Raw genomic sequence first — 12,615 nt, forward strand, 5'->3', positions numbered from 1 at the left:
GTGTAAATTGATAGTCAACAGTATACCTTATAGGGAAAACGGTACTATTACATTTTCCCAGCATTAGGTTGGTCTTTTGTGTACCCAAGGCAGGTGAAGGAAGTCAACTTAGGCGCGCTGTGATTGGATGTTAGGGTACAATATATTTTTTTATTTATCTATGAATAACTGCAGTGTTTATATTTACAATATAAATTTTGAAACCTACTGAAATATTTTCTAGAGAATTATTCGAAAAGACTTAAAAAATTTCATAAATTTGGTGTAAAATGACGGTGGGCATGGATAACATTAACAAGCTCCATTGGAAGTTGGTCATGATACTATTTGGCTTCAATTTTCAAAACAGAATAATAAAGTACTAACACCACACATAACTGTTTTATCGGGGTTTTTATTATAAAAAGTGGTAAATTTAGAAAATGTTAGTATTGTCGCCTATGGCAGAATAAATAGTACCAGGGGAAATCATAGAGAGGGGAGCCTAACTCGCTTCAGATGATACTCAGATAATGGCGGATTTATTTCGGAAATATCTAGATTTTACATAATAAATAAACATAAAGTCCGAACATACCGATAAATTATCCTGCTAATTCGATTGGCTTAAAGTTTTTTGGTGTTTTTATTTCGATAAGTGTATGAACCCTTGACCGGTTATTTGGGGTCTTCTTTTACAGTTTCAAAATAGGATAACAAATCATTGTCACGTGCTCGTGTGTGTTAAAGCACACGAATGCACTCCATAAAAGTGTTTTCTGCGTGTATTATAAAAATATGAAAATGATGGGGGGGGGGGGTCTAATTGAAAATATTTCAGACTTCGAAATTACTTTCTCAAAAAAGGCAGATTGTTTGTCTGTTCTTAATATTTCTTGAATTAATGTCTTTTCTTCCCCTGACGATATCTAAAAACAAATTTAAGGAGGGGGGGGGGGGGGGGGGGGGGGGGGGTTAAATGTTTGATTCTAAATGTCTTTACAATCGTAAAATTTTCTTCAACGTGGATGAATCAATATTCAGCCAGAAATTTACATAAAATGTTTGTTTTTTTTTTTTATTTAAACTAATTTTCACCTGAGGAAAAAAAAGTGTCGGTGCTTTTACATAATTTTGATTTCGGGTACCAGGTAACACTGCATCCTCGTGTAAGCATTAATTTGATGAAAATCTTACAATTTTTGAAGATTTTTAAATTACAAAAATGTCAATGTCCTGTTTTTAATTATAGATATCAATAATACTGCATTGGAAAGCCCTTGAAACTTGAAAATGATCCTCCGCCTCCATTAAAAACAATGACTAAAGAATGAGATTTGGTGCAAGTCGTCCAAATATGTTGGATATTAAAAAAGGGACTCCGTGTAGTGGTATTATAATATACTCATTGAAAGCTCTGAGAGTCTCATTAAATTATAGCCTCAGATAATAGCTAGCACTAGCTGCAATATTATCAAGGCAAAACTTTTTTTTTTTTTACCACATTATTCACATCTTTCCGTATTTATTCTCTGTTCTTTTTAATTCACTAAATTGACAATTTAACAACTAGACGATTCCACAATGTATATAAATAATGCGAGTATAAAATACAGTGGTTGGATTTAATCGAAATTTCGTATTTCAATCATATTATCATCCTGCCCTTAAAACCTGTCCAATGTTTTTTAGAGAAGAACCTCTCATACATAGTGTTCATGCAAGTTGGCTACTTTATCTTCAGCATTGTTCACTGAATCAGCATAGGCGGATCTAGGCCCCCTTTAGAGGGACAAATTTGGTTGGTTATATCATCAGTAGGGAATCACTGATCCATGACTGTAACGGACCCCCTAATAAAAACTTCTGGGTCCGCCACTAGCTGGAATGGCTAATTGTTATGCACAAACTTTGAGGAAAATATAAATATTTGGCAAGGATGCCACTTTTTCATTAGGAAGTATCCAATATTTCGTCAATGAAACAAATCTGGAAAAGGGTTGAATCATCATTATCAGAGACATATATACATGTATATATATATGTGCGTCTCTTGTTGAATAATTTGTATATTTATAAAATCTGTATTGCAGATCTTTGATGAAAAAAAATAACCTTTTTAATTAATGACGATTTGAAGCTTGACATAAGAAACAGGTAGGCACCGTTTATAAAATATTTTTCTTTAGTACCTATAGATTTAGATTGTATGCCTTTTGGGAGTTTTAAAATATATGTACCCTTATTTGCTAACATCAAGAACAGAGCTCTCCATGGAAGTAAGTATCTATATAGACGCTGGTGTTACTCCAAATAATGTTATCGTTCGCTGCCGACGAAACACCTTTCAATATCGTGAATATTTTTTAAACAATACGGATACAGGAATTAGCTAGGAATTTCCAATTTACTTGGATACCAAAAATTCACTCCCACGTCCATGCATTCAAGAAGAGGATATCTTAAAAACTCATAGGCGTGTTTAACGTTTTGTTTTTGTATTTCATCCAAAGATGCACACACTCGAATTTTCATTTGGTCTCTGGTGAGAGTTGTCTTTTTCATGATTGGCGATCATACCACATATTTTTATTTATTATAAGGGTGACATTTCTGTGTGTCAACTAATTATTCTCAATTAAATGTTAAGCTGTTACACCGTCACAGGTTACAGGAGAATTTAGCACTTACAGTATGTGTAAGCCCACCACATTCTCATACTGTATGACCTTGTTCTAAGTAAGTAGTGGGAAACTCTGTGGTTGTTGTTGGTTGCTTTTTGTCATATTAACTTTTGTTTGATACTTGCATTTATAAATGTGTGAGGATCCTGATTTTACACCAACAAACTACTCTACTTATAAAAACACCAAAATGTACAATGCGACAGGGATAAACCAGTTTTATCTGCATACAAACGGTATCCTTTGCCTTTCCTAGGACCATGTATCTTAAAGTAAATCAAACAAGTAAAACTGTGAGCTACTGCTCGCTGATGATACCCCCACCGATATATTTCGGTAAACAGGAAGTTGTTGAGTGATGAATCTGAAAACGCATCACACGGTGTAACTTACTTATATAAACCCTGAAACTAAATTTCAGAAATCCTTGTCAAGTAGTTTCTGAGAAAAATGTGACGAAAATATTCATGGGACGGACGGACTGACAGATGGACTGACGGAAGGACAGACAGAGGTAAAACAGTATACCCACACTTTTTTAAAGCGGGGTATAACAACAACAATAAAATGCTACGCTGAGCGCAGCTGGATACGACCGCAGAGGTCCAACCCTGAACTGTTGGGGAAAAATGGACTCAATATTCGCGCTTGATACAGGTCTGAATTTGGATTGTAAATAAATATTTGACACCTAATAGGTTTCTGACACCGAATAACTGTAGTCAAAGAACTCAGAATTGGTTATATGATTTGAATTTATATTCAATTTTTTGCTTTTGTGCAATACACTATGCTGCGAAATTGAACCCCCCAAAAATTTTTTTACCCCCCCCTTTTTTTGGCAAAAAGAAATAATATTTGAAGAAATTTTCTTTTTAATTTCTGAAATCTGAAATGAAAAAAATATTGCCCCCACAATTTCTTTTTTACCCCTCCCCCCTTTTCCAAAAAAAAATATTTCCCTCAACATATGGTCATAATCTCATTCAAATTTCCAATGGAGGTTGCAACCATAATTACTAATTTTAATACATCATATAAGTCTTAAAATAGAAAAAAAAATCCCCTCCCCAAATTTTTTGAACCCCCTTATGATCCATCACCCCCAACTCAATTCCAGCCTTCCCTATGTGGAATGGTACCTTGCAGTACAATTTCAGAGAGATCCATACACTTGAACACAAGTTATTGTCTGGAAACTAGGAAAATGCTTGTTTTTTGCCCCTTTTTTGGCCCCTAATTTCTAAAATTTTGAGTCAATTACACCCAAAATCAATCCAAACATTCCCTTTGTGGTATGGAACCTTGTGGTACAATGTCAGAGAGATCCATACACTAACACACAAGTTATTGTCTGGAAGTTACAAAAATGCATATTTTTGGCCCCTAATTCCTTAACTGCTGGTATCATAACCCCCAAAATCAATCCCAACCTTCCTTTTGTGGTATTGAACCTTATGGTAAAATTTCATAGAGATCCATTCACTCAAACTAAAGTTATTGTGCTAAAACCAATGTATCTTCGGACGACAACGACGCCAACATCATACCAATATATGACCGTAAAAATTTGTTGTGGTCGTATAAAAACTTCCAGCACTGGATACATTAACCAATATCTCAGGACCACCAAATTGAACAAAATTATAAAAGATTGCAAATAATTTGGAAAGAGGGTTTAAAAAATATTAGTCTAATTGGAGCGTGGTAATGTAGCTATTTATAGCTACTTACTAAAAAGTGTGAATAGAAAAAGAAAATAAAGTGTCTTTATTTACACTTATATCCATTTATCTCTCATACAATGATTATTTTTGTTGTTGTGTAAATAATTGAACATCTTTATAAAACACACTGTTTATTTATTTCCCTCTTTAGAACAAAATCTGCTTCAAACTAATCAATATGTAGATCACAATTGTAACCTTCATCTTCACCAGTTTTCCATCCTAACCTGAAATTATAATGTTATACATTTAGTGAAAAACAAAAGCATTTCAACCTAAAAATTTGAATTGAAATAATCAATGATTGTATGTTCTTAAAAAGTGGCAGCACTGTCAGTCTGGACCCCAAAAATCAAGAAGGTCAATGATGTTGTAGTCCTGATTGCAAACTATTAAACAGGTTGTGGTTGTTTTATTCTCTTATTTTAAACTGTCTGGTATTTTATATTGGTATACATGTAGCTGCTCAGTGGCAGATCCAGAACTTTTTGTAAGGGGGGCCCGCTGACTGACCTAAGAAATTTTTTCCCACAAAAGAGGGGGGGGGTCAATCTTAATTACACCTACATGTACGAAAGTATGAAAAATCTGCAAATACATGACTGAATTTCACTGAGACCACACAATTTGTAGTCTGTGTTGTAAAAATGGTCAATAGCTGTAGGCTATAAAAAATATTTAGAGAACTTGGCAATGTTAATTATAGACAATAATATTTTAATGTTTGTTTATGTACATGTGCACTTGTTTGTATTCTTAAATCTTTTAACTTCCAATTCATTTGAGACAGAGTTACATTTGTAAGTCAATAACAGGAAGAAGAAAGAATATTTTCCATGAAATATTACATGCAACTTTTCTCACAAGTAAAAATAACTATTTGAGTATAACTTTAATATCTTACCTTCTTCATTCATTTTTGTACATATAGTTGATGAAAAGTAATTTGTTACAACACTACAACATGTACAACGTTTTAAAGAACACTATACTCTATAGTAACTGTTTTCACAGTCTGTATGAAAAATTGCAAAAGCAGCTAGGATGTTGGATTCCATGTATTTCCATTGACTGAAATTATATGAAGACATAATATGAAATTCAATATGAACATAACTAGTACTGGATCATTCAAAGCAAAAATAAAATATTGTAGGCTAGCTATAGGACACATATCTAGAGTGATATAATTTCATGAATGATGGATATTGTTTTGCAATGGTAAATCATTATATGCAAATACAGATATAAAAAAAACCAACACTATATATTAACTAGTTTATAGTTATACCATAGTGAGACTTTTTTACTTTCAATTAGAAATGTTAATTCCACATATTTTACATGATGGTGAACAAGATATATGCTTACTCTTCTTAGATCAAACTCATACAGTTTATCTAAATGGTTCTATCAAAGATATAGATATAAATATGGCTATCATATTATGGATATAATATGGATATGGCTATTATATTATAGAGCTACGGTTCCGCAGATAATTATAACTTAATGATTCTATGTAGTGTTTCAAAAATTTGTTTGTCTTTACATCATTCATTTGTCTTTTTTGTCTTATTGTGTTGTAGATTTTGTTTGACTTAGGTTTTACATGTCCTTTTGATGTCTTCTAGGTGTTTCTTTTTTCTACTATATTGTTTTCAATATATTAATAAGTTAATAAAATTTACATGTATTTAAACAATATCACTGTTGAGGCTACTATTTAAATAAAATTTAAAGACAAACATACATGTACAGACCCTTGATACAAGATGTATGTAGTTTATTATTTACATGTAAAATCATGTCATTTTTCCTAATGTAGTAATTAAACAGATATATTGAAATATTCATACCATACAATTCCTACACGTTTTCAATGATACATCATGTGTTGAAGTACACAAACAACTGGTTATATTATGGTCGCTCATTTGAATAACAATGAAGAGGCATAACATGTGCGTCAAAATGCATAATTTGCACCCGATCTGCAATGATGTTGTCATATAAACATTCGAAAACCTATTAAAGTTTTATCGGACCTTAAGTTTTAAGAAATATCTTATCCAAAAAGGAACAATTGTCAAAAATTCATAAAACCAAGACTTGGTTTTACCAGACATGTGTTTTCGCATCATTTTTAGAAACATTGCAGTTTTTCTAAAGAACCTAAGAAATTTCAATTATCAAAATATGATAACATCAAAATTTTCAACTCAGAGTACCATAAACACTAATCAAATATAAAATTGGGTTGCTCGATTTTCTAAATTCAGACTTTCAAATTGACCACTTACCTCTTTGACTATGACCGGTTTTTTCCAATATGGCGTCTATCCGGAAGTTAGGTAGGCCTGATAGTACCGTTTTCCCTTTACAGAATGTCAGCTAACAGGGGAATATAAGTAAGGGGGAGGGAAACTAATGATAATATGCTGGGAAGATCTTATTCGAACCTGTTGGTACTTTACCATATCAATTGAGTAAATATCAGAGATTATTGAAAAATAAATCGTATCTTGCCATTGGTTTAAAAACATTTACGTCAAAATGACAATAAGTTATAACATGAATATTGATATATTTGAACTCTATTATTCTAAAATTAAAAGGTCAATACAGTTTTGTTTACAAACTAACGCGTATTAATTACAGCCATGCACATGTTTAAATAGGGACCATAATAGGTATATATGATTATAAAATGGCAACATTTAAAAAAAAGACTTTAAATTTATTTGTTTCCGTTGTGCACATATTTTTGTACAATATTAACGATTTGATGACACTCACAGGTAATTTGCATTCTAACTGCAATGCTCCTTTCATGAAACGTGTCACCAGGTTGTTGTATTTCAACTGTTCGATAGTTCTTAATTTCTGTTACTCTTGAGTCAGTGATGATTATTTCATTTTTTATTTTTAATATAGACTATTCTTCTATTAATAAAAGGATGAACTATTTATCTATTTACAACAAAAGCGGCTTGCTTATGACAGCACTTAGACAACAGAATATTTTAGGACCAATGTATTTGTCAATGTGAAATCATATAATATGTACATAAATAAACATTATTGTGACTTTTTCTTTTCTTTTCATCTTATCATTAAAATATATTAAAGAGTTTATAGAAAAAAATCGTAAGGGTTCCGCGGAACCCAGTGTCTCGCCTACTTTTGTTGTAAAAGTGTTATAGTAGCAGGCTCAACAAAAAATGGGGAAAATTATTGATTTTTTTCCTCTAGATACTATCTTTTGATTCTGTCCAACTGAAGTGTGGTTAAAATCCAGGATGGTTTGAATCTAATAAATGTTTTTAAAACTTTAACTGCAGACTGTATGTAATGTTAACTGGAAGAAAACTAAGTCCATTTATAAGTAATATACGGAAAAACAGTAGATACTAGCTTTTGATCATAAACAAGCTTCTATCCAAGTTTTAAAAACTTTTAACACCCAGTCAATGTAATGCTAACTGGCAGAAAAAATAAGTCCATTTATAAGTAAATACGGATAAACAGGATTTTTTTTACAAAATTTACTTCTGGATACTATCTTATAATCATAAACAAACTTCCTTCAAAGTTTGGTAGAAATCGATGATAGTTTCAGAAAGTTATTAAAATTTTAAAAACTGTAACCACAGAGTGAATATTTGTGGACGCCGCAATGTAGGATCGCTATGTCTCGCTTTTGCGACAAAATTCGCAGTCTTGACAAAAAGAAGATGTGGAATGATTGCCAATGAGACAACTCTCCACAAGAGACAGATGACATAGAAATTAACAACTATAGGTTACCGTACGGCATTCAACAATGAGCAAAGCCGTAAATACATATATAGATATAGGAAGATGTGGTATGAGTGGCAATGAGACAACTCTCCGTCCAAGTTACAATTTATGAAAGTAAACCATTATAGGTCAAGGTACGGCCTTCAACACGGAGCATTGGCTCACACCGAATATAGTCAGCTATAAAAGGCCCCGAAATGACAAATGCAAAACAATTAAAACGAGAAAACTAACGGTCTAATTTATGTACAAATTAATGAACGAAAAACAAATATGTAACACAGCAACTAACGAAAACCACTGAATTACAGGCTCCTGACTTGGGACAGGCTCATACATAATGAGGGGTTAAACATGCATGTTAGCAGGGCTATGGTAGAATATTCCAATATAAGAAAAAACCATAAAAAGCAGTTAAAATAGGCATCAACTCATCAGATGGAATCAAACAGAAATACATCTAACTAGATTCGCGCTTACGCTACGCTCTCGCTACGATGGTACAGCGATCTTAGCACGACCTTACTGCGCTCTCGCTACGCTTCTACTACGACCTGATTTCGGCACGACCGCACCACGATTGTTTTGAACATGTTCAAAGTTGGCCACGCTCATCACGATCATGAAGACCTCACCACAACCTTACTGCGATCTTCACGATCGCACTACGATCGTCAAAATTTGCATTTTTTTTCAGAGATCGTAGTGCGATCGTGGCCTTGTGTGACTGCGGCATAAGGAGCACTATTAAAACTTAAACCACTAAGTCGAAAACTCAAATACAAACTGTATGTACATAGTTTGAAAAACTGGATTCCCCATTTACTTTATTTCGTGTCATTCTTTTTTTATGTTTTTGTTCCAAGAACAGAATTCAATCCCTCAAAACAACCAGCTAACTACTTTTTCATGTAGTATGTCTCTGCTTGAACATAACATATTGTGATTAAAAGCACCGAAAACAAATTTTCAAAAGTGTTGGACAGACTGAATATTCCTGGATCATTTGATTCCATTTCATTTGTTCATGAAAACTGGGACCATTTATATTAAACCTAGTTGAAAATAATCAAAGTCAATATCCTATTGAGTTCTCATTCTAATTTTCATTGCCTTTGGTGGCTATTTTGAATTCTCTGTTGACCCAAAATAGTACCTATTGTGAATATGACTGTAATTGGCTGTTATATTTAGTTTCAGTGAGTTGGCTGGTTTAAGAGGAGACCAGAGGAAGCCTTGATGGTTGGTTATCTTGTCGGATTATTTTACACTTTGTAATCTTTGTGTCTTTCATAGATTGCTACACAATGCCATACATACCTGTATTTTCTAACACTTACTTTGGTCTCTGGTGGAAAGTTGTCGCATTGGCGATCATACCACATCTCCCTATTTTATATTGATACAGATCCAAGAAAATAGAAGCTACAAGTATCATTCTATTAAACATACAAAATTTCTGAGAAAGGCAATTCTGTACTTTTGGATATATGTTTTTTTAATTCTAGACAATTTTAGTCAACTTGAACTTTCACATAGACAGTTAATTTATATGTGAGCCTGTCTGTTTTATTTAAATGGTTGACAATATATCATTTATCCATTTCATATCCTTGAGACATTAAAATATTCTGAGCATACATGTAACATGACATGGGAAGAAAGATAGTCACACATACCAAATAGTTCTTATATTTGGGATATTACATGTGACTGTTAATACTAATATATATGTTAGTATTTTCATGATAACAGGTCTAATAACCACTTGACTTGGTTAAAAAAATCTTGGATTCTATGAAAAGGAATGCTTTTCCTTTTAAATGCAGCTTGAAAATGTTGAGTTGATGCCTATTAGCAATTTTAAGATCTGCCATGTCTGCTGTGCAGCTACATCTTGTTTCCTGGTACTTTAGAATTAATTGCATGCAGTCACAAAGGTCCAGACCTGGTATTGTTCTTTTTTTTTTATATTTTATGATGCTCTTGTTAAAACAGTTTTTAAATTTTCAATATCTTTTCTGGTACATGTAGCTCATTTTTACCTGAAATAGAGAAGAGTCATATGGATATTTTGATAATATAAATAAAGAATAAACAAAATTGGCATGTAATTATATAAAGATCAGTGGCAGATCCATACATTTTCATAAGAGGGGACCCAGTCATGTTTCAGTGATTCTCTATATAATCAACCAAATTTTCCCCACCAAATGGTTGGCGGCCCGCTGCCCCCTTTCTAAATCCACCTCTGAAGATAAAATTGTCTTATTGTTACTGCTGATTCATTCAATTGTGTATACAACAGAGGAAAACAGTCCATTAAAATTATATTTTCTAGAAGTATGTTAGATGAGTAATGTACTATTGACAAACATTAACAAGTCCATTTGCCTTGCTTATATACTCGAATGACAAAAAATTGTTTTTCTTAACTGAAATATAGAACTCTTATAAATGTTTGTACATTCACTGATAAGCTGATACATCATTTCTAATAATTATATCATACATGTACATGTACTTACACCTTAAATTCAAACAGTCTCTGTATGTACATGTATCTCTTTCTTTCCATTCCACATACCTCTGCAATCAGATCAGCATCTGCAACAACCAAAATTTAAAGGTGTGAAAACAAAAATTGAAATTTTCAAAGTGCAATTATATCAAAACAGCAAAGATAATGAATATAAGAAATGTGCCATTTTTTGCACATAAACAGGAACCAAGGGGAAACTCCTTTCAAAGCTATACTTTATTTATTGTTTCATTGCATTAAATAGAAAATAGGGATAATGTGGCACAAAAAGCATATAAGATTTTTGAAGAAATTCACAGACTTTATACTGAGATTTTCGTTATAAAATTTATAACATAGATAACTCACTTGTTTGTCCATGATGTGCTAGCGTTTGTTATTTACAAAAAGGCCTAAATAACCTTTACATTCTAAAAAACCTTGTGCTGAGTCACTAAAGTCAAGTGCACCCTAGAAGGTGTACTTGAATTGGTCCATATTTATATTTGTTCTAACCAATATTTTGATTAATAAACTTGTCCTAAGGAAATCATTGCTAGCACTGCATGCAATAATGCTCTATCTATCAAGCATAGAATGGTCAAATATTAGAGTACAAGGGAATGGCTGGATTTTCATTAAAATTTCCATGTTTAGCATTGAAACAACAAAAGGGTACATAATCCTTAAAGAGCTCTAATTAAGAGCTCATGTTCCTTGTTATTAATATTTATATATGCAACCGACTTTAAATAAAGATTACTTTGCTACACTTTACTTAAATGACTATGACATGTATGAGACACACTTTTCATATAATGAGACATATTGTCTCATTGGCACTCATACCACATCTTCTGATATCTATATACAAACTGTATATTATTTCAAACAAAGCTGTCCAGTCTTTTGGGTTTTTTTTATGGTCATGATCATGGATTAAAAAAAAATATGAGTAAATATACTTAAAAGTTCACAGGCGGATCAAGGGGGGTAGGGGGCTTGGATCAGTCAGTGGGCCCCCCTTATAAAAAGTTCTGGATCCGCACTGAAGTTAATCACTTTGGTTGCCTTTATGAAAGGGGCAAAATGCTTACCATGTGCAAAGATTTAATATTGACCTGACAATTAAACAATAACTGAGAGTATACAACAGTACAACATGGTACATTTTTGTAAAAAATATACATGACTATATCAAGCAATGTAAATTATATAATAAAATCTAGGGTATTATTCACTTACATTCTGCCAACACTTAAAGTAGGAACTATTTCTATGTTTCGTCATGACTGTGAAGTAAACAATTTGTGAGGTGGTGTTTGATTAGCATATCAATAGAACAACAACAATGTCAACATGCAACTGCAAACTCGTTATTTTGTTGATTGATTTTATTTTTGTCATTCAACATCGAGTAGTAGAACTTTATACACAATTTGTAATGGATAATATGTCAAAAAATAGAAAATTTTATCTTTTTATTTCATTTTCTTGAAAAAAGTTGAAATCGCAAGTATCTTGCGATTTCGTTTCAATAATTTTCAATAGCACAACTTTTTGGTCGTCTGGTTACAATAGTTTTTACAGTGCGATTATTATTGTCATATAGATAGATCGCAAGTTCATGTTATGTAATATTATGTAGCAGACTTACGTGTCATTCTGATGTATACGATCCGCTAAATCAACCTTTTTGTAAACACAAAACTCGGTCTTCCCCGCATAAACATGGCGGTTGCATTATAGTAAGGAGTTGTTTCCCCTTACTGCAGCTAACAACAAAGAATCACTGGTGATAGGGGAGTGTAACCGATAAATTGATCTTGAATCAGATAAGATTTTCCCAGTAACGGAGAACCCCTTTCTTTGTGTGAATATAAATAGTGACGGGGGTCTC

At 32.6% G+C, this 12,615-nt stretch overlaps 2 long non-coding RNA genes across 5 annotated transcripts; both read right to left on the reverse strand.

The window, feature by feature from the left end:
- Positions 1–4,418: 4,418 nt before the first annotated feature.
- On the reverse strand, positions 4,419–6,758 carry LOC127724152 (uncharacterized). 2 transcript variants are annotated; one of them, XR_007992370.1, is made up of 3 exons: positions 6,694–6,758; positions 5,295–5,461; positions 4,419–4,617 (listed from the first exon to the last, which is right to left on the reverse strand). It is a non-coding gene; the product is annotated as an uncharacterized LOC127724152 (long non-coding RNA). The 2 variants fall into 2 exon arrangements; XR_007992371.1 differs by lacking the exon at positions 6,694–6,758 and adding an exon at positions 6,250–6,542.
- A 2,855-nt stretch (positions 6,759–9,613) lies between these two features.
- LOC127724151 (uncharacterized) lies at positions 9,614–12,483 on the reverse strand. Of its 3 annotated transcripts, XR_007992369.1 has the most exons (4): positions 12,373–12,483; positions 11,961–12,007; positions 10,723–10,801; positions 9,614–10,239 (listed from the first exon to the last, which is right to left on the reverse strand). It is a non-coding gene; the product is annotated as an uncharacterized LOC127724151 (long non-coding RNA). The 3 variants fall into 3 exon arrangements; XR_007992368.1 differs by lacking the exon at positions 11,961–12,007; XR_007992367.1 differs by lacking the exon at positions 12,373–12,483 and having other exon boundaries at positions 11,961–12,140.
- Positions 12,484–12,615: the final 132 nt, after the last annotated feature.

Source organism: Mytilus californianus, unplaced genomic scaffold, assembly GCF_021869535.1.
Source record: "Mytilus californianus isolate M0D057914Y unplaced genomic scaffold, xbMytCali1.0.p SCAF_14, whole genome shotgun sequence".
Classification (NCBI taxonomy): Eukaryota; Metazoa; Mollusca; class Bivalvia; order Mytilida; family Mytilidae; genus Mytilus; species Mytilus californianus.